This window comes from Phyllostomus discolor, chromosome 3 (genome assembly GCF_004126475.2).
Source record: "Phyllostomus discolor isolate MPI-MPIP mPhyDis1 chromosome 3, mPhyDis1.pri.v3, whole genome shotgun sequence".
Taxonomy (NCBI): Eukaryota; Metazoa; Chordata; class Mammalia; order Chiroptera; family Phyllostomidae; genus Phyllostomus; species Phyllostomus discolor.
The window spans coordinates 56,679,356-56,703,399 of record NC_040905.2 but is presented as its reverse complement, the minus strand read 5'-3'; positions in this window follow the sequence as shown (position 1 = coordinate 56,703,399).

Below are 24,044 nucleotides of genomic sequence, written 5' to 3'. Positions count from 1 at the left end.
GGGATTGAACCCACAACCTAGGTATGTGCTTTGACTGGGAATCAAACCTGCAACTTCTCACTCTACAGGGTGACACTCCAACCAACTGAGCCACACTGGCCAAGACACACCTTTATTCATGAAGGCTATTTTTACTCTATAAGAACATTAGTTTGACAGTTCTTTTAGCAGTTTCAAAATGTTGCACCTTGTTCTGGCCACATGGTTTTAGATGAGCTATTCACAATCACTTATATCACTATTCTGTTATAACAAGTACACCACTCTTCTCTAGTTTAAGAAATTTTTCTTTGTCTTTAGTTTTTAGCACTTGATTATGGTGTGTCTAGACCTGAATTTCTTTGTATTTATTCTGTTTGAACTTCATTAAGTTTGTTAAAACCATAGGTTTTCTATCTTTCACCAAGCCTGAACAGCTTTAGCATCTATTTTTACACATATTTTTCCTCACCACACTCTTTTTCTTCTTCTTAAAAGGACTCCAGTGGCAAGAATAGTAAAACTTTTGGTAATGTTCCACAGGTCCCTGGGGTTATGATAAGTTTTTAAAATATATTTTCTCTTTTTACATGAAATGAATAATTTATAATGATATTATCAAGTTCATTGATTCTTACTTTTGTCGTCCCCACTCTACTATTGAACCCATCCAGTGAGATTTGTTATTTTCAAATTTTAATTTTTAGCTCTAAAATTATTATTTGTTTTTGTTTTGATTTTTTATTTTCTTTTGCTTAGCTGATAATTTCTCTCTTTAAATTCATGTCAAGAGTGTTTACCCTTCCTTCTTGTATCATTTTCATAATAGCTGCTTTAAAGTCATTGTCAGATAAATCTGCTTCTATGTCATCTATTTGCGGGTGTGTCCTGATTTTCTTCACTCATGACATTTGAATTTTCCTCATTCTTCCTAAGCTGAGTAGTTTTAGGTTGTGTCCTGAATATTTATATATTATGTTATGATAGTCTGGGTCTTGGTTAAATCCTTAGGAGAATGTTGATATTTTGTTTAGCAGGCAATCAACTCAGTTGGATTCAGGCCACAAGTTCTGACTAGCCTTTTGAGGGTTGTGGCTTTACGGTCACTTCCATTTCCAAAGCCTTTGAAATGCTATTTATATCTGTCCTGTGTTAGCTACACCCAGTGGCCTGTCTGAGATTGGTGGTAGTCTATATCTTATTTCAGTTCCCTGAGATCTTATTATAACATTTATGGTCAGATTCATGTATATAAAGCTCAGGAGTGAGCTTAAGAGTTTATAAACAATTTAATGGGTTTCTCCCAATTCTTCCTCTCCATTGATACCCACAATATCTTCTGGCAGGAGAGCTGGGGATTTGGTTATCCTTCTCTGCCGTGCACATTACATCATTGTGCCCTTGTCACTGTGCCCAAGGAGCAGAAAGACAGAGAGAGCAAAAATGAGCAAGAGCTTGCTCAATCTGCATGGGACCACAGATCCCAGGACAAAAGAGGAAGATTATCATCTCTCAGTATTGCAGATTTGCAGGCCCTACCTCCACCGTTATGCTATTGCTAATTGGACACCCCTCTACCTCTCAAGCCTGAACTAGAGGGTTTCTTTTAGAGCTCCCTGCATCTGACCATGTTGATGCCCGCTTCCAAGTTTTAGGATGAGTTGAGTCCAGGCTCAGGGTTACTGGAAGAATTAAAAAAAAAAAGTAGACTTACTGCCAGCTCAGTTATACTTCAAAATTCTGGTTTTCACCAACTGGTCTGCTATTTACTCTTCATAGTTCCTAGGTGGCTGCTCAATGCTTTAATTTCAGGATTTATAACTGTATGCAGAGAGAGAGAGCAATGGTAAACTGTGCTTACTCTCTTATCCAACATCAAAAACATGGTTAAACTCTAAAACACATGTTATGACCATGCTGTACACAATAAAATGATAATAAACTGTGCCATATTGATTTTTTAAGATATGGTAGTTTGCTCTTTATTTTAACATAAGATCCTTAATATAAATATAAGATACTTATAAAAATATAAATTAGCCTCAGTTCCAACTTAGTCATTCCATTCAAGAAATATTTATAGAACAGTTATTTCAAACCAGGCAGTACACTAGGCATTTCAAGGTACAGAAATATTTTATATTGTGTCAGAGACAAATCAGTTATGTGACAGTGTAGAAATGAAGCTACAATAGATTTCTGGTTGTTAGTATGAAAATTGCTTTTCTTGGGAAGAGCCAACCATATTCATCATTTTATCTAATTTTAGTCTTGTATTCTTAACTCAGCAGGCAGTCATGTTTATAATATTTAGGAAAAATTATTATTTTGACAGATTGAGAAGCTATTTCTTTAAAACTTTGTGTTAGGCTTATTTTTTCATCACATTGTTGAAGAGTGTCTGTAGTGCACCCTCTGATTCATGGCTCCTTTTTTGGTACTCAGTTACATAATTCAACTGCTTTCTTCTCAAGGAGCGGGTAGCTGAGTCACTCTTTTGCCATATTACTAAAAGTTATTTTCATGAAGTATTGTGAATATTATTAATTGGTTTATTTACTATTTTGTGAGAAACATTAGCTAATTCAACATGTGAGCAGGCTTTATTAACCACGCCTACAAAAAACAGACTGACTGCAGATAACAAAAGCCTTAAGAAGACTTAGTGGAAACAACAAAGATTTTCCTTCTTATCAGCATGTTTAAAGATTAAGATTACTTTTTTAATTAAAAGAACTTCCATTTTGAGGAAATCAACAAACAGAAAGCACTGATGAATTGGACAACCACAGTAATACTCAATAACATGGTGTTAACTGCTAAGTCTGGCAGCATGACAATGAAGTTCTGCCTAGAGTAAGTGTATCAGAAGATGGTAAAACAAAAGTCTAGGCATGCTTTTAAAATAAAATATACATGCTTGTAACTCAGTAGTCACTGAAGTGACAAATGCCATTCACTGTAAATGAAAAGGCAAAACTTCCCCTAAACTCTTCTTAGGGATGAAAAGACTCTAGAATCAGATGGTTCAGAATAAAATTCTAGCTCATACTCATTCTGTTTTAGAAATCTTGGCAAGTTACAAAGTTCTCTAAATCTTGACCAGTACAGCTTACTTGGTTGAGTATCATCCCACAAAGATCTCTAAATCGTGATTTATTCATCTATAAGTGGGGATAATAATGTAATTCACTTTATAAAGTTTCTATGACGCTAAAATGATACAAGAAGACAATGTATTGTGTGGCACATGGTACTCGGGAAACAGTTTCTATAATTATCATTAATGGAGTTACCCAACACAACTCAGTATTTTATTAATCAAAAAGGGATAATAAATCTTTAAGTGTCAAAGACATCCTTTGCAGGATATCTCCGAGGCACCTATCAGGCAAAGTGATATATTTTTCTATTTTTTAAAAAATCTTTCTCATCTTTTGGAGTGTAGATTTGAAGTTTACATAATTCCCTCAATTAGAAGAGACACCAATCCAATGGAGCTTGTTTTTATCATTCATACTATTTTTTACAGTGCCTGTTTATTCCATTTTTTTCTTTCATTTATTCAATTGACATTAATTAAGACTACCAAAAGTCTTAATTAGTGCCATAGTGCCATAGTCAGGCACTATGCTGGGCATTGTGAATTAAAGATAATAAGAACACCTGCCTTTGAAGGGCACCCAAAGTTTAGCAGGAAGGTGCGCACTGACATGAGAATTTTAGTGGTCAGCTCATGAGCTCCAACCACTGAAACTCCAGGGATTTTTCAAGCTAGTTGTTAAACACTGAGCTAAAATTTAAATTTTATAAATTAACAATTAAATAAATTAGATTAAAAGGCAGGTAATAAATACTAAAAACTCACCACTTTACTATTATTTTTACTGTGTTTACTATTATCTATGCACTTCATTTTATTTACATGTAGTTTTTTATATTCTGAAAATCTTATGTAATTCTTATGTGCTACTGCACATTTCTTACCAAGTCTATGCTTCATGATTACTGTGTTTGTCACTTGAAATCAGCCATAGTAGAGTATTTACACCATGGAAATTGGCAAATATTAACAATCAGGACTTTTTCTCCTTGAGGTATGTTTGTTTAACAGTAACCAGCATAACAATTCATCTAATTATAACACACTGTGCTATGAATCACCAGAGAGATATGCATAAGATACTCAAGGAATACAAATAAATTGATCAATGAATCCTTGATTTTAATTAGGAAAGAAATTAAGGAATCTTTGTGGAGAAGGAATATTTGCACTGATTAAATTTAGAAGAATTTGGCTATCAGAAGTGGAGGGGGTCCTTTGAAAACTATAATAGACTGTGTTGTTGCTCCCCACAATTCATTCATATTTCCTGTTTTAATATATCACTACCCAATGCCTTTGGACTTGGCCTTGAGAATTGATTTGGTCAATGGCATATTAGTGGGCACAGGTAAACCGTCTGGATCAGAAGCTTTCAAAGTCCTTGGACGTGTTTGCCATCAATCTTGTTCTTACCATTGCCTAAAAAGTTGAATGATTCATATAAGGGTGTTCCTTCATCCTGGGTACTAGAATGAGAGGACATGTAAAGCAGAGATGCAGCCAACTTTCACTACTTTCAGCTGTCCGTAGAGAGCAGTTGACATGTTAATATGAATAAAAACTAAATTGTTATTGTTGTAGGCTGTTATAAGAGTGTCATTTATTACCACAACATACTATATAGAAAGCTAACTGTTATATATAAGGTCTGAGTTAACACTGGCACTTTCCTGCTTAATTATGATAGCTGGGGAAACTCTTGCAATCAAAATGAATCTGTGCTATACCCACAATGGTTTCAAAACATGTTTAGATAATACTTTCACAAAACTCCTAATAACACAAAAGTACCAGGAACACTTTGGTATAGTCACTTTTGGGAGAGGGAAACTGCAAAAAATAAATAGAAGATGGAGATGTTTAAATCACACTAAATACATCACAATTGATGCTCAAACCAACATTGGATGAAACTTAGCTTACATGCATTATCACAAATATAGAACTATAAGGAACCTTCTTGATAATATCACCCCGCTCCTTACTTTCACAATTGGAGAAACCAAAGCTCAAGGAAATTGAATGGTTTGCATAAGAGGTGAACTATGAAACTGAGACCCAGCATAGGTCTCTTAATTTCTAGTACAGATTCTTGTCTTCTGAATAATAGCAACAATAGTTAACACATTATGTATTTACTATGGACAACATCATTTAAGTGTTATGCATATGTTAATTTAATCCTCACCAGCTAAAGGATCATAAAGATTTTACAACTTCAGCCTTTGTCACTGGGCCAGTTTGTCTCACTCATGTAACTCCATGAAGGGTTTAGACATTCAAATTATAAACAGGACATTTGTGGGGCCAGCATGTCATTTTTTCTAATAAAGATCACAAGGGTGTTTCAATCTTTAAAGTTGTCTTTTATTTTGAGAGATGCATTGTTTTTAAATTACTACCCATTCTAATCAAAACTACCTCCTCAGAAAACAACTCTTTTTGGGGGGAGGGGTGTTTCATTATTTAGTTTGTTTTATTGCTTTGATTTAAAATGTTATATTTAAGAATACTGGAAATTAAAGACTAGAAACTTGCTAAAGATCCATGATATAATTATAATACCTATTAGAGAAAGATAATGTTTTTGAAAAATAGCTCTCACTTTCAAGCTCATGTCAGCAAAGAAATGTATACATATTCCCAATAAATAAAAATGTAACTTCTTCTATTTCATTTGAGCAGTCAACCCAAATTCCTCTCCTTTAATGTTCATAATTTTTAAAAGCTGTGAAGAAAAATTTGTGATAACTTTTGACCTTTACAAGATGTGAGTTGAGAATATTTTGACATTGGAGAGCACTCAAGAAATTAGCCCTGGGCTTAAGTTTTTCTTTCACTGTCAAAAGAAGCTTCCTGAGAACAGAAGGAAATTTTTCTAATTCCTTTGGTTTCTTGAGTGTTTCCATCTTCTACTTCACTTTGCATCTGATTTTTTTTTAAGATTTATTTATTTATTTTGAGAGAGAGAGAGAGAGAGAGAGAAACATCAATGTGCAGTTGCTGGGGACCGTGGCCTACAACCCTGGCATGTACCCTGCCTGGGAATCGAACCTGCGATACTTTGGTTCGCAGCCCGTGCTCAATCCACTGAGCTACAGCCAGGGCCTGCATCTGGTTTTATAATAGAATTCCACAAAAATTTAGAAGCTAATCTTTATGATTACTGAATTACATGATGGAATTATTCTGTGTTACCTATATTGTCCCAATCACCCTTTGGCTTCCCACCTTTAGGACCTGTCTGCCAAGGATACTGAGTGAAATTCGCCTGACTGAGAAATGGTGCAGTGAGCTGCCAGAAAGGCTTCCTGATGCACCCCATCTATTTCAAAGTGTCCTCAAGAATAGGAACCCATGATATAATCAAAATATAGACATTTCTCCAGGCAAGAATTGACCCATTATGGTCTTTTATTTGTCCTCAGAGATGCTGAAGCACAGATAACTTACAGGAATCACTCTGAGACATCCAAAAAGTGTGGCTGATGGAAAATTAGAGCCTAATGGGCCCAATGAGTGAGCCCTCTTAACTATTCTCTTCACTCTGGTTTAGCTTTTCTTAGCAAATCCACGGCTTCCTTACCCACCAAACATTCTGATCTCCCATGTCACCTATATTTATGTGGGGTAAAATTTCATGATTATTTGGTGTTCAGTGAAGTGAAGAATAAACAAGACAAGAGTTTTCATTGAATTTTCCAGAGTGGCTTTTTTTTTTAGATGAAAATACATTTTAAATAAGAGTTCTCTCTTTTTTTGAGATTCACCATCTAATAATGAATAGTTAGTTGAGAGTTTACTTGTATTAGTACTAGAATTCACTCACTGAGCTTTCTTGAATATAAAAAAGCATAGAATTAGTAATTATGCTAAAGAAAAAGAATACCATAAATGGTGAAGCAAGTTGTCCTGATGCTTAAATCTAATTCTGGTCTTTGGTTTAAAAAACTGCTTTTATTATCTCTGTTTTAGAAATTAATCTAGTATAATATGCAAGTTTCTCTTCTTTCTTTATAAGCCTACATCTTTCTCAATCATATATATATGTATATATGTATGAATGTGCACTTTATTTTTTATTCAATTGTTACTTTAGCAGTGTCTGCAATTAAGAACCAGCTCACTAAATGAACTGTAATTATGGCAAATTGTGGTAAGCACCAGTAATTAAAATGTTGCAGTAATGCTGGCCAGCTTTGCTAGATGCCCTTTGAGAGTAGCATAAAATGATATTATGTCTTTAACTGCTGTTTGTTTTACAGATGAGAAAACCTGGAAATGCAGGCCTTTAGAATCTTTTGGCTGAGTCTTTAGAGCATAATGTAAAGTGGGGATTAGCAGTTATCCAATGAATTCAAACTGGGAAGATAGTCAATTTGGTTAATTCCACAGTGAAAGTGGCTTTTTCTTTTAAATGGGCAATCTTTAGGACATAAACATACATGGCTTCCCCATGAGGGGAAAATGAACAATAAACTCTAATCTCTTCTTTGTGTTTGCAGGATGCTAATAGTGAGCCTTCTGGGTACAAAAGCAAGACAGAACTCCTTCAACACACACCCATCTTTTGAGGATCCTCACCCAGCTGCTACCCCCAGTGAACTCTCCAGCTGTGCAGTCATTTGGCAGAGTGCAGTGTTATGCATAACTTAAGCTATGCGTGTGTGACTCCAGTACAACTGGTGAATACAGATTGTCCACTCCAAAACTCCCTAACCATTTGCAAGAGAAAAACAATGAAATCAATGATTTGATGGTTGTGAAAAATACCTAAATTTCAGTTTTAGCATTGACTGAATCCATCCATCAACATATTCATTTGTCTATTTTTGTCAGCTTTGCTCAAGGTGATCCAAACGTGGCATCTGAATTACCAAAAAATCATTACTTGCAGAAAAATATGGTAATATAGGTAAAAATTGAAAGACCTACATATAACTGTAAAAACAGTGCTAACAAATATGTTCTATGTTCCATAAGATGTAAGTACAACAATTTCCATAAGGTCCTGAGAATTAGAGAGGATTGGAGTAAAGGAAAATGTCATATAATAGGGTGAAAGAAAGACATTTGCTACTCTAAAGTACTAAAAGTAATCTGGTCTCCAAAAAGACTTCTATTGCAAAATCCAATGGATGGTACTTCTGGTTCTGGCTATGATAGACAATTAGATATTGAAATAATTCTTCCACTGTAAACAATTGTTAATCTAGGCATAAAACAAAACCAGACTTAGTTCAACAGAAAGTACAAGGCACTTGATTCTTGAGAAAAGCAAATGACACAAAGTTAGCTTTGCATTCACCCCAGCAACCTGCCTGGGGCAGTTTCCAAAATGCAGCACAGGGAAGTGGAGTCCAAACAGAGAGCACTGGTCTCCCCAAGCAGAAGAAAGTGAGAGGGGGGTCAGGGCTGCCGAGCTCCCTGGAACTAAAAGAGTAGGGTCCCAGAAAGCAGAAAGCAGCATAGAGAAGGAACCCCAGACTTCTGCATAGAGTTCTGTTTCTGTCATTGCCAAATAGTAAGCTTATACACAGGGGAAAATGGGGCCTGGAAAACCACAGTTAGTGAGGGACTAGGAAATGAATGGAGACTCTAAGGGTACTCAGTGCTAGAAGACTTTGGAGTTCAACCAGCCAGAGTGAACACATGTCTCTGAAAACCTCAGTTACTTAGTTGAAGCCATAAAAAGGTCATAGTTTAAGAGCATAACCATTTAGAACCATTTCAACAAAATCTAAAACTGTGTCTCAACAGAACTGGGTTGAGCTACCAGCAATTTAATGCCTGCTGGAATAAATCTCAACATTTTTAAAAGAAGACAGCATAATTGAGACTTTAAATAACATAGTATTCACAGTTCCAAAAATTCAATAAGAATTTACTGGATTTACAAGGAAGAATTAAAAATGTGACTTATAACTTGGAGAATTGGAGTGAATAGAAAGAAATCCAGATGTGACACAGTTTTGCAATTTGCACACAGTGATTTTAAAATGGTTACAAATATATCCATGGATTCAAAGGTAAAGGAAAATCTCAACACAGAAATACAAACTATGAAAAAATGTATAAAATTTTAAACTAAAAAGTAATCTAATTGAAATAAAATCATAAATGCATCAACTTAAAAGTAGATTGGACACTTTATAAGATCAGTTAATAAGAAGTTTCCAAATTGAAGCACAGAGAAAGTTCACTGAAACTTCTGACTTGTAGCATGATATCAAGTGTTCTTATATGCATATGATCAGACAGGAGATGGAAAATGGCAAAAATAATCTATGGGGAAAATAACTGAGCAGTGGTCACCTCTGTGTGGGAGGAATTGACTGGGAAAGGGCATGAGGGAACTTTCAAGGACGATAGAAATGTCCCATATTTTGATAACTGTGTGGGTCACAGAGTTATACTTGTCATGCCTCATTAAACTAAACTTCTATGGTCTGTGCTTTTATTTCTGTAAATTATATTTCAATAAAAAAGAAAAATGCAATGGACAATAACCAGTTAGGGTCATTGAGTGAAATACTGGCAATTGTCTCATTATCTAAGAAATCTTATTTATCCTTACCTGTCAGTGTGACAAATTGTTAGTTTCATATTTTCTCTCTTTCTTTCCTTTTTTAAGGTCTCTTTAGGTAATCCTTTTCTCCACCCCATTATGAAATATTCATTTTTCTAAGTTTCTATAGTTGGTCTTCTTTTATTGCCCCTTTATAATTTCTTTCAGGTTCAGTGATGAACGGATGGGTGGATGGATGGATAGATGCTAAATAACGAGTACTCTGTTATTTACATTCATTCAATTTATATGTCAGGCAATCTTTCAGGTGCTGAACATATATATAGCTGTGAACAAAGTGAAAAAATCTGTTTTCTAGTGTTCACATTTTGTTTATGGTAGTCTTGGTTCAACCACCAGCTTCAAGCTCACATCATTTCTCAAATAGGAGCATACCTACCTCCACTTTGTACCTTCTAAGTCGCTGCTAAAGTAATATTGCTAAGATCTATATCTTATTTGTTCTGCTTGCTTGAATTTTTTTGAAATTTAATGTCCGTAAGTTTATGTACACTTTTTGACATATTCAAACACATCTCTACCTTAATATCCTATACTGTAGTCATAGAAAATATTTTTCATTCATCTCTCTCACTGTGATTTTGATTTTGGGATTCCTTCAGTCTAACATATCCTCCCCCTTCCTAGTCTCCACTCTCAATGTCCTCTTGTAGAATTCTCTATATTCCTTCTCCAGAGCTGCTTAAGAGAGCTCTTGATACTTTCTTCACCACCTTGACAGAGTTAAAGTTTTCTTCTCCAAGTTTCTTTTCAACAATCCCCTAGTTACTTGTGTATAGGTTTTTATCTGCAAGTGTGGTATTAGTACAATAGTATAGAGCCAAAAACAGAGCATGCTGTGGACATACAAGAAAGGATATAGTAGAGGAATACTAAGTAAGACACTGGTGATGGTCCAAAAGATTCTACTCAGGAGGGAGCAGAGAGAAGAGTAGAATGTATAAAAATAGAAATGAAACCCAGTGATCAGTACTAAAATTACCAGGGACATTAGGCAGCTACCAAATCCATAGCTACCTACCAAATACAGTAGATTGGATTCCCTTCACACCCAGATCCCTGAAGTGAGTGCATCTTTCAAGGGCTAGGTATAGTTTAGAAAGGGCTGTAAGCCAACAGCTGGCTGACCTAAAACTTACACAGAGATTGTGTTGACTAAAAATAGAGGAAGTAGAGAACAGTTTTGCCCTCAAATACAAAAACATTCATGACAAATTTGAATTCTCTTTGATCCTTAGTAGACTTGAACACTACTGTTTCCATTTAATTGCCTATGCCATACAGGCAGCAATTAGCTAGTTTAAGAGCATAATCTGATGCCTTCTCTAAAAAGGTGATTGTTACACTGTTGCTTGTAAATCTGTTTCTCCTTTAAGGCAGTAATGTCCTTGAAGGTCTTGCTAAATTCTTCTCTGAATCTATTATTATATGTGGCCCATTGTAGACCCAGAAAATTCTCTTTAAATAATAAATTAACAGTTTTGAGTGACTATAGCAGTATTCTCACAAAGCGTCTTTAGTCCTTAACCATGCGTTCTTTGTTTGGGATTGTGATGGGTTTGTTGCCATGAGAACATCTTGCTAATTAAAATTTTGAGAAGAAAATTATGTAAAGATGTCATATCCAAATATTAAACAAATAAATAAGCTCAAAATCAATTAATAAGTTTTATATTGAATAAATAATCTTTTATTCTATATTTTATTTTATAACTATTTTCATACTATTTATAATAATTATACAAATATATAAAGCTATTCTTTGCCTTTAATAAGTAAAATGGACTTCCTAGATATTTCAAAGCATTTTGCCCATGCTATTCTGATTCAAGAGGGTATTAACAGATGCTCCATGCAAAGATATAGTGTTTATTTAGATTAGCACAGTCATCCTGCTCTCTCTCTCTCTAGAAGATTCACAATGCACATTAATACATTAATATAGTCCTATGGGGAGAGAGGGTGATTTTTAACACATAGATCTTCAACAGTTTATCACAAAACACTTTCTTCAAGAAAAGTTAATAATCTTTGGAGTAGTGCTTCTTGAGGGAAAGAGTTTAAGAGATTTTTCTAGAGAATAATAATTGTCTTCTTTAGAAAGACATTGAACTAAATTTAATGAAAGTATAATAGGTTTTGGAGTCGGAAGTCATAGATTCAAATCAACTAAACCAGTTATGACTGTCATTTTGGGAAAGTTTTTGAACCTTTCTTAAGTCTCTAAAGACTACCTCATAGTTAAAATAATGTGCTCAACAAATACCAATTCTATCTTTTACTTCATTATCCCCTCCCATATTCTGATGATGGACCAAGTACTGAACTGTGGGCCTAGCTTGGGTGACCACTCTTTAAACGAGTGGTAGGCCTGGCTGGTAGCACCTGTGCTTCTGGAGAGCCAGGTGGGGTATAGTGATATTGAGACTAGGCAGAAAACAAGTGGGGAAGTGGTTATGCCACCCACACATTCTCACGTGTTGCAAAATGCAGCTGGTGAGTATTCTCTCAAGAGAAAGCTACTTGCATGCATACCAATGAAAATAAGTCCTAGGTTCTTGTTTGGCCCATGCACCTTAATTATTGACCACTAGGCTAGAGAGGTCAACAAAGAGGAAGTTCTCTGGTTTTCTGTGAGACAATCATTAAATCTGCCAGAAGAGTTAAAGTCAATGATTTTCCAATTTTTCACTTGGAGGTTTCTTTAGGCTATAAACACTATATAATCCATAAATTTTCTTCTGCATTAAATTATCCATTGCTAGTTATAGATCAAAATGTTAAGCAAGTACTAAGACTTCTGAATTTCATGTTTTCCCACAATTTTTAATCAGGCAAAGCTCTAAACTAAGAGCCTTTTGTCTCAAGAAATGACGAGCAGAGAAAATGTTTTCCTGATTGGAATGGAGCTAATTTTCTGTAAGATTAAGTACCAGCACATAGTAAGCCCTCTCCCTACTCCACCTCACCCTCACACCTCATTCCCTCACCCATGGCCAAGGATCGGCCATTGCACATCCCATGTAAGTTGTTTTGTCTTCAGGAAAATTATCTCCTTAGTCAATTTTCCTTATAAATTAAGCATGCCTTCATAGTGGTCACAGAAAATTGAGGAATATAGGTTAAAACCTGCAAAAGACTAAAAATTAAATATTTGAAAGTCATATTTTTCTCTTGAAAATCTAGGGTAGTGACAAAGGATCTGGAACTTACATATTTCTAGGGAGTAGTTCTGTAGTCAAACCCAACATCAGATGAACTGTGGCTTGCAGGGTGCCTCCGGGTGGGATGGATGACTGGCTTGGGGAAGCACATCGTAAGCTCTACAAAAAGAAAGACAAACCAGCGATCTTGCTTATTATTTTTTTCTCATTTTACTTTTCCTCTCTTCCTCCCTTTTGCCCTTTCTCTGTCCCTTCCTTCCTTTACTTCTTCCCTTCTCCTTCCCTCCCTTTCTTTTTTCTTTCTCCCTCTTCCTTTTTTCCCCTTTGAGTTATGAGAATATGAAGTAGTTCCAGATGATGAGTAAGTGGCCAGACTTGTCAAGCCAATTGCTAAGCCTGCTGGCATACAAGAACCTGCTTAGTGGTGACATCCAAGTGCAGAATCCCCACAGTCCTGCTTTCTGGTGAAACTGGAAAGAACAAACCAACAATAGAGAAATGAGTACTGTAATTTATCTTGGAGGCCATTTGGGTTGTTTATCCCAAACTACATTTTGATTCCAGTTACAGTTTAATTATGAGTATTTGTTCTCTAACAGAGACTAAACAAAGGGTAACTATTTTCTTTTATCTTTTCCTTTGTTATGAAAATTTCAGTTTCATGTTTGCCTCTCCTCTCTCTTTAAATAGTATCTCATGCCATGTAAACGTATCCAGCTCAATTTTTTCCTGTTCGAATGAAGTCTCTAAAACAAACTAACAATAAGAAAGAGCAGAAGTTTTTACATATAAGGAATGTGTGATTTAATGCCTGTTGTATATCTTTAAGCTTTTATCACATGTATTTGACAAGTCATTTCTGTTATATAGAGGACACCACGCCCAGTCAGGGCACATGCCTGGGTTGCAGGCCATGGCTCCCAGCAACCGCACATTGATGTTTCTCTCTCTCTCTCTTTTTCTCTCCCTTCCCTCTCTAAAAAATAAATAAATAAAATCTTTAAAAAAAAAAGAGGATACCACCAAATCTCCCTGAGCATCAAACTCTTAGCATAAATTTTTCAGAGTGGAGGAAACCCACGGAGTCTAGATACTCCTCTCCAGAAGCAACTAGGAAACCGCTTTTGTTTCTGATCATGATGTGGGTTGTTACAAAGATACGAAAGGACTATGGGTTACACTCATTCTCTTCCGCGTGCCTCACACAGCCCCTGCGCCTGGTCTGCAGTGACTGGGGTTTGCCTTGTCTTGCAGCTCATGCTCTATTTACAAAACACGTTCAGTAGCTGCTTTTACAATTGCTCAAAGGATACTTGTATCACATAATTTTTATCAAATATATTGCTGAAGACATTTTCTCACATCTAAAAAACCTGGTACTGTGTTTTCTATTACTATCGATGGTGGGAAATTATGTTTTCCCCTCTCTCCATTGTAAATGAGCCCCTCAGTCATCTCTTTTTTCACCTAAATTGTGGTAATTACAAGTATTTGATAAGCACTGTTTTTTTTTGGCAAAAAAGACACTTCCAAATTATATTAAAGCTGAAATCAAATTCTACATTGCTAAAAATAATAACAATAAAGCTTTAAGATACATATCACTGTGTGTAACAATTTAAAAAATCCTTTACTATATAGATGTCCCATAATTTTAATATTTAAGTAATTCACTCTTACTAGCACAAGAGTAATATGTTTTAATTGTTTTCATTTATCACTGGCATTATGGATCAATTATTTTTCTTTCAGTGAAACTTCCTTTGTCTAACTTTTTGGTGAATTATTTGTGTTTGACCATTCTCCTTAAAGACCTCATTTCCACTGTAATCTGTGTTTTGAACTGTCTTGCTTTTTATTTTGTCATGGAAGGTTTTCAAATTTCAGTTCAGATCAACTAAGGTTAACACATGATTTCAACAAAACTTTCATGCATGGTTGATAAAAACTTGTTGAATAAAAAAGAAATCAGCACAATTTTAGTTTAGCAATGATAATCTGCATTTCATTCTACGTGTAACAGTACACGAAGATTTCCCTAAATTGGCTTAATTTTTCAAAAATTCATCTTTGGTCTTTGAACAATGAATGGTACTTTAAATATGTACATAGTCAATCTTCAATTCTTATTGATCCTCATTCAAACTGTATTATCCATAGTCTACATATTTCATACAACACCACAGCTTATTACATAAGGGGTTGAGGGTATTGGCTTTGGATTTGCGTAATTCTGGATGCAGATCTCAATTTAGTCATTTATTACCTGTGAGACTTTTAAGACATTTACATTTCTGAGTTCCAGTTTTCCAACTCTAAAATAGAAATAATAATACTTATAGTTTTATCATGAGCATTATAAAATATAAATTATAACATATATAATTTATAAATTAGGTACACTTAGAAAACACAGAGTATAATAATTATAGCTTTTTAAATATTATCTCCATGCAATAATTGACACAGAATTAAAACAAAATATTCAGTAAATTAGAATATTTAAAAAAGCTTTTCCACTGAAATGATGTATAACTTAGCAAAAGGTGTTATTCTACCAAGAAAGTGAACAGCATACTTAGACACTGGCTTCCTGAAAACTATATTTTTAAAAAAAGGCTTTTTGTTCCATGGTGACAGCTATAAAAATTTTAATATAATCATTAAAAGAAGGAGCTTTCTCATGATTTCTCAACTTGAAACATTTAAAGCACCATAGGACAAATCTTTGAAAAGAAGTTACTTTTATAGTTATTTTAGGGCTTCTATGTCCACGTTAGGAACTTCAGAGATACTGACCATACTTTTTTAAAAAGCTGATTGCTTCTATAAAGTTATATAATTTTTAATTTGAAATATAATTATCTTTTTCCTCAAGAGATTAAAAGATGAAAAAAGAATAAGAAGCTACTTTGAGATTATAAGAAAGGTGAACACTATTGAATAACTCTTTCTCAAAGCTTATTCAAAATAAATTCTTTGCATTTGCTCAGTGTAGGTAGATGCCACCCACGTGGTCATGAGCTCATATACATTTAGAACTCTAAAATGTGACAAGTGCAGTACTGATGAGCACCAGTGAGGCCCTTGTTCTTGCAGTCAATAAGTGAGTCAATGCAGAAGCTCAGAAGCAGACCTGGAACTGGAGAATCTTAGAACCTGATTATAATACAACTTACTTGAATAGGCCATATTTATTTGCTGTAAATAAAATTTCTAGGAAGACAGCTCATGATTTGGGCCTTCTGGCTCAAAAGTGAGTAATTGGTGACTCTCATTGCAGCAAACATTTATCAGGTGCCAACCAGGAACTAGGCAAGGCACTGGGGACTCAACAATGAGTAAAACAGAAATCCCTGTTCTTACTGACATGACCGTATCTGGAGACAGATGCATAAAAAATAGTTGGAACATGCACATTATTACTATGGAGAATGTTCATGGTCCATGGAGACACCATGGAGAGTATGCAGCCCAGACCCTCCTAAACTAGTCTATGGGAAAATTCTTGGAGGAGGTGATATGATATGGTCCCCATTGACATGTGGACAATGAATGTACGAGGTCGAAACTTGGTAACTGAGGATCAAGGTTGATTTAGTGATAAGACTCTCTTTATTTTCTATGAGAAATAGGAATACAAATCTAAGCAACCTTTCCTTGAATGTGCCATACGTGGCACATTTACCAAGACTATTTGGGCTTAGATAAAATGGAAAAGAAAATCTCAAGTGGATATGAAGTTATTTTTAGTTTTCCAGATTGTGCTTTTGCTACTGTTCTACCATGGATCCAAAAACAGATATTAAAGCACTGTCTCTGTTCAGTATCTCCTGGACTCTCCTTCGTTTTGAGCTAAGAGTTTTTGTGAAGAGTTCTTATGTTTTTTCTGCTTCTAATTCCTTGTCTCAGTTTATTATATGTAGAAACTCTTTTCTTTCTTTTCATATGTAATGAATTAAATGTATTTCTCATTTATAAATGCAACTATTTCTGATGAACTTTATGAATTTTAACATGTACTTTAATGGTGAGGCATTTGAAGTATATTCTTACTCTCCCAAAGAACTATAATAGTAGAGATTTGACTACATGCAGAACTCATTTTCTGCTGCCAAACCCTTGTAGCCTCCTCAAATTGTCAACAGGAAGTGGGAGTTCCTTGACCACAAAACCTTTGGAATTGTTAGTATTTTGAGAATAGAGTGAATGGGATTTCCTAATGTCTTTCTCAGAGTTTGGCAACTGGGGTGGTGACCAGAAAATCCTTTTGCTGAGCCTTCAGGCCTGGACCATATTTCTTGTTCATTATCCTGTAGATTGGTGTTTGGTAGTTCTTAAGTTCCAATACAAAAAAAAAATGTTAAAAACTGCTTTGAGCAACTGAAAAAAATCTTACTAACTGTCGGGTGGGCTTAATTGATGAAATGCTACTTATTATTCTTTGCATCAAACTAATTTGTTCTTAATGTACATTTGCTTAATGTACTCAGGGTCTTTGACTGAATGCAAAATAATAAATGAAATATATTAATTAGTATTGACCATATACCAAATAGACTAATGTTTCCATAAATAACTAAGTAGGTACACACAAACTGTATCAGTTTGGATCCTCTAGAAGCATATATGAAGACAGAATAAGAACCGCAAGCAATTTTGAGAAATGCCTATGAAAGATATAGGGGAGAGTGAACAGAAAGGTAGAGGAGGCTTTCAGACCAAGATGAAGGTATGACACCTGAGAAAGAAGAGGGAGCAGGAAATGCAGGCTTGAGTAAAAGCTTCTCAAACTTCTGTGCAACTCAGAAAGTCTTAGGCAGGCCTGTGGGTAGCTCCAGAATAAACATTAACCATTAGTGGGGAGCTGCATAATATTCTGTCATTGACTGATACAAGTTCAGCTAGGACACAGCCTCAGTGTGAATGTCAGGGTGGATCCTAAATATGTGGCAGCAGGAACTTTGTTAGGGGAGGTCCTGAGAGCAGTGCTGTCCACACAGGCCTATCACATTATTTTGTTTCCTAACATGAAAGTCTCACCATAAAAATAATATATATGTATATATGAGAGAAATTTCAAAAACCATTACACTATAATTAACTACAGCACTAGTTTTAGCAATTTTGAGAAAATAATTACTTAAAATTAATTGAAAACATAATTTCAATGCCCCACTAAAAAAGTCCTGCTAAGGGTATTCATGGTTGATATTTTTATGTTAAAATACCTTAGAGTCATTTAATTTTTCAACACTAGCATGAAGTTCATGAAGATGATACATTTCTTTGAAAAAATTAGCATTTTACTTTATCATTATATTAAAAGGAGAATCATTTTGTCATTTTCAACAACATGGATAGACCTTGTGGGCTTTATGCTACATGAAATAAATCACAGAAAGACAAACACCATATGATCTCACTTGTATGTGGAATCTAAGAAAATAACATAAAATGAAATAAATAAACTTACAGAGAACAGATTAGTGGTTGCTAGGGGTGGGGGATGGATCATGAGCAAGATGGAAGGTAGCTAAAGGTAGTCAAAAAACACAAACTTCTAGTCATAAAAGAAACAAACTATGGGGATTTAGTATACAGAATGGTGACTGCAGTTAATACTGTAAAGTGTATTTGAAAGTTGTTAAGAGAGTAGATCTTAAAAGCTTCCATCATAAGAAAAAAAATGTGTTCCTGTGTGCGATGGATGCTAACTAAATTCATTGTGCTGATTATTTCACAGTGTACACAAATATCAAATCTATATATCACACACCTGCAATTTATGTAATGTCTCATGTTAGTTATACATAAATAAAAAAGAAAAGAGAATGGCTAAGAGTATCATAATCATGAAAAACATTTGAACAGTATTGAAAAATGTGTTAGGTAGTATGAGCATTATATAAAGATAAACTAGATATGAAATTTTGTATAACTTATCCTACTTGGAATCATCAACTGTACCTAGTACTGCCAGATCATCTTGGTAGAGGAGAAAAACAAAACAAAACAAAACAAAACAAAAACACATGATCAATCACATACAGTAAAGGAGAAAAAGTTGGGACAACTGTAATAGAATAAACAAGCAAACAAAAAAAAAACTAAGCATGTTTTAAGGGAAAGAAGTTAATGACAAGATAAATACTTGAGACTACTATTAAGGGAAATAAAATGTTGAAATACACTTTGAAAAGGTCCTTTCCATGGCCAAATACATAGACCAAGTTTTAAACAATATAAATCCCTGAATATTAAAATTATGTTTGTTTGCTTGAATTTTATATTTGTGAATGGTTTACAATAAAAATGCATTTCATATTATTTTTGTAATTCTGAGCAGCAATGTCTATACATTTTTGAGTAATTGCTAATAAACAAGTTAATACACATACCCCATTACTAATGCTTTCAACACAACAACAGAAGCAAGTCAACAGGAGGAAGATATTCGATGTGCACATTCCTTGCTCCTTCTAGTTACATTATATATCAAAACTAATAGGTAGAAACACATGTCTGTGTATCCAGTTTTATGTTAATGAAGATCCCAGCTAAAACTGTAAAGATCCTCAAACTTCTAAACTGTGATTCAGAACTGAAATACCCAGCTCCAACCAGCACCAACAAATTGCACATGGTATGTAGGGGTCATTTGGTCTCTTCCATCACTTTTTCTTAAATTGGCATTACCTTTGCTTTGTTTGTGTTCATTTTTGACTGAAATTTACTCAGGATATCCAACATGTGTAGAGAAATAAGGTTTTAAGTGCTAATAAAGGACATTTAAGATGTATGGTTACAATAGGAGAAAATTGCAGAAATCTTTTCAACTGTTAGTGGGTAGGAGATTACATATTTGTATATAATACACAGTCCAAGAGAAAGTATGATAATAAAGGACAAAAAAAGTATTGTGCCTTTACACTTGAACACAAATCTCAACAAAAAAAAAGAAGAATGATCTATGAAACAGTATTTGAAAGTTTGAGTAGATGTTCAATAACTCTTTTGGATAATCTCAGTTTAATATTAATTCAGGGAATTACCAGAAGTTAGGTTAAGAATATACAAATGTCTGGGCTGGTGACTGCACCATGGATAACACTTTGGATGCAACTAGAATTTGTAGGTGCTTTGGAGTCAAAGAATCAAATTGTGTGGACAGGTGTAGAGTTAAGAGAACCACGTTTCTGTTGAGATCATCAAAAAGTAGGGGCACATGCTTAGACAGACTTTCAAAGTAGGTGGAAGAGATTTATTCTGGCAAATGATGCTCATCAGAATTTATGTCACTGATAATTAAAGTAATATACCTACAAGTGTATTCACAGGCCCCCAGCTGGTATCCATGCCAGTCATCATTGACTTAGGAACGAATGAAGTCATAGGTAGTCTTCTCTTTAGTAGAGAAAGTTTCCCCAAATTTAAGTAGACATAAACTTCTCTATAGCAAAAAGTAAAAAAAAAGTTTAGTAGTGTGATAATATTTATGTTTCATTTGCCTTGTCTTTTCCTATAACGCATATCCCTTTTATGCAGATGCACCCAAATCAATACATAAAACACCAAATTAAAGTAATTTACATGAATAACCATCTTTAAGGTGGGCTAACCTAACCCAAACATAAAAACATGAATTGTACAGAAATGCAAAAATGCAAATTTATGAAATGTGAAGTATCTTGAATTGCTTATTCCAATTCAACCTTTCTAACTAAAAAATAACTTCTGTAATCATATCAGTTTTAAAGCTAAATTAATGATATAGAAAATATCAGGATTAGTTAGTAGGTGCTTCAGTTTGTCCCAGTTGAAGCTCTTATTATGTGGAACCACAAAGGTTAGATTTAGTAATAGAAAATCTTGATAATGTGTCTCATCTAAGGAATCTTTTCTACACAATTCCTAAATCAGTGAATGGGTCAAACTGTGTTCTCCATGCTGCCTTAGGTCATATTCTGTTATCCACAAAAAAACGCAACCTTAGAAGCTCATATCAAAATATTATATCACCTTTTTCTCCCTCTACCTTTTGTCTCTGATTTGACAAATTTCTCAAACATTTTATGCAGGCATTGCATATTTTAACCTCTCTATTTCTGCATTCCAACAATCAACAATACTGTGGAAGACAGAGAAAATGCCATGTTGATGATAGTCCATGGTCCTTACATTGTTGGGGGGAAAGGTTAATAATATTTTGGGGCATTGTTAACTATGTTAAACATTTTCATGGTCATCTATGAAAATAGGAAAAATATTTAATATTTGTCTTCATCAGAACTTGTGTCATTATCTTGGTAATTGCTGGTTCAGCTAGACATGGGTTCTTACACACAAGTTTTGTTGTTGCTATTGTTGTCCTTGTTGTTAACCTCCTCAAGTTCGAATCCCTCCATCACCTAGCAGTTCAGTCATCTGTTACTGAAGCCACATCTTTGACATAATCATCTTCAGAAGTGCTGCACTTTTGAAATATTCAATCTTTATCTGTCATTTTCTCAGGATAGTCTCCAGTATTCAGAAATAAAAAAGGCTTATGGAGAAATCAGATTCATATATGTCTTTACACTCTTAAAAGCTATGAGAAAGAATAGATAAATTACTTACAGAGAAATGACAATTAAACTGACAGCATCAATAGACACCAGAAACAAATGGAATAGTGTTTTCAAAGTGCCAGGGGAAAATGATTGTCAAATTATACTCCCATGCTCAGAATTAATGAGTGAAGGTGAAATAATGATACTTTTAGACATACAAACTCAGAGTTATTCTGCTCACAGACCCTTACTAAATGAACTACCATATATCACTGGATTTAGGAGGTCATCAATTGTATGATGCACCAATAAAAGAAAAATGCTGTTAATTAAACTATGCTATGCCTTCAGTTGTAAAGTGCATCTTAACTGCAGAAATGTCAACAATATGAAAACCTGTATCTTAGAATGAGTGAAATAAAAATCAGTACCTCGTCAAGAAGAAAGGAGCCTAAAAGGTAGGAATAAGATGTAACAAAAAAACAAGAAATGAAGGAACTGGTAAACATATTTGCAAATAACAAGAAAACCTGACAGTAGCTAATAGTAACTGTGTGACTTGAAAACAAGATTGAGCTGAAAGGTCAAACAGTAGCATGGAAGACAGGCAAAACATCCCATTGTTAGTCTGCAGTCCTTATATATTTGGGGGAAAGGTTAGCAGTCCTTCTGGGCAATGTTAAATATGTTAAACATTTTACTGGTTGTCTGTAAAAAAATAGGAAAAATGTTCAATATTCAAACAGTTAAAGCAAAAACATAAAAATCTTTATTCATACAACAGAATGCAATAGAGCATTTAGAATATATAACAGACTTTTTATAAATATACATGAATCTCAGAAAATAATGATGACTGTAAAAAACAAGCTATAGTATGGAAGATATTCACCATATCAATGAATGCGATGGCCTCTGACAAGGAGAGACAGGAAACCCTGGGAGGCAGGAGGAGAGGAGGGAGAGAAGGTTGAGTTATGATGCAAATTTAGGACAACAATGAGTACTGAACTACCTTTACAACCATTATATCAATTGTGAAAGTCTGGAAAGTTTTGATGGATGCACTTCCTCAATCAAGTAAATGCAACAAAATGATGATAAATGTTGTTCTTTAAATGTATAAATAGTTGGGGATTATATCATCACTGCATCCTTTGAACAACTATACCAAGAGCAACTAAGATATTTGCCATCTCTAATCAATTAATTTAATTAATGTAGTTTGTATAATTCTGGTATGAAGATATCTGCATAAAGACTACAGCTTCACCTGACAGGAATATCAAGGTTCTTAAGGTGTTTCAGTTTCATAGAAAAGAACAAAGGCAATGAGTAAGAAGCGAATAGAGTAAGCTGATCACCTATGTAAAATTAGGAAAATACAAATATAAATTTCTAGTGATGTCCCGCTATTGATATAACAATTCCGTTGAAATATGAGTCAATCCATTTGTCTAGAACATTATGTATTATTTATTTGACTGATATGATTCTTCTTATCTGAGATTCTTACTACTTGCTGATTCAGGCTAGGAAAAAATTTGTTTCAAGTATGTTTAAGATTGGTAATTAGCAACCAATTCAAAATACGGTGGCTTTTTTTTTTTTTTTGGCTCAGTGCAATGCTTTCTATTGATATCTGACTTTTAAAGAACAATACATGGCTCTCTTTTTGAGAACACTGGGGTCACTTGGGGATGAGAAAAAAATAGCTTTTGTCCTAACTCTCCAGGTTCAAATTTTCAGTATAGCAAGTATTTCTCTTTCTTTCATTTGCATTTTTAAATGTGGATGGAATGACATCTGGACAAAAGAGTCAGCTGGGAGTCTTGCAGGAGAAAATTATAAATAGTAAATGTTGAGGGTTTTCTTATGTCTGTTACCTATATGGAAGCTACCTATAATATTTCTGAATGGTGATAAAAACTCAAATTTAGATGTTTCCATTTATAGCCTGCTGACCATCTATGGACTTTCTCCAGAGAGGGGGAGCTGACCACATGAAAATATGGTCTAAATATATATGAGCACAGTAACTGTAAATGCCAACACACAAGCAAATTTTCATAGTTACCCTATGTACATATGTGCAATTATTTGAAAAATAATTAAATTCATTATTTTCATATGCAAAAAGTTGTGTCAGTTAGTAAATAGAGTAAGAATTTTGTTTTAATGCCAGTTGAGTGGAATCAGTTCTAGGGAGAATGCCTAAATTGTGGTATTTTATACATCAGTGAATTAAACAACATGAATCTCACTGTGGCTCCACATGGAAGTTTCATGCTCACAAACATTCTAGTGTTTTGCACACTGTGGATGTTTGCTATTTGTGATTGTAAGACTGATTTACAATTGTATAGGGAAGAAATTTGATCACATCATTCAAATTTTAATCTTTTTAAATTACTTCACAGTCTCATTTTTTTCCTTTTGAGCAAAATGAGAGAAGACAGACCTGGAATCTTTTGTAGACAGTAGTATCTTGCTGGAAATACATAATATTTTGTTTTAACAGTATTTAATTTAATTTCTCTTGTATTTACTTCAGTGATTCCAGTTTTTCATTTAGGATAATTACATATATTTTCCTATAAATAAATGCACTTAAGTATTGAAGAAACATCAATTTAAATATGTATCAAGTTCTA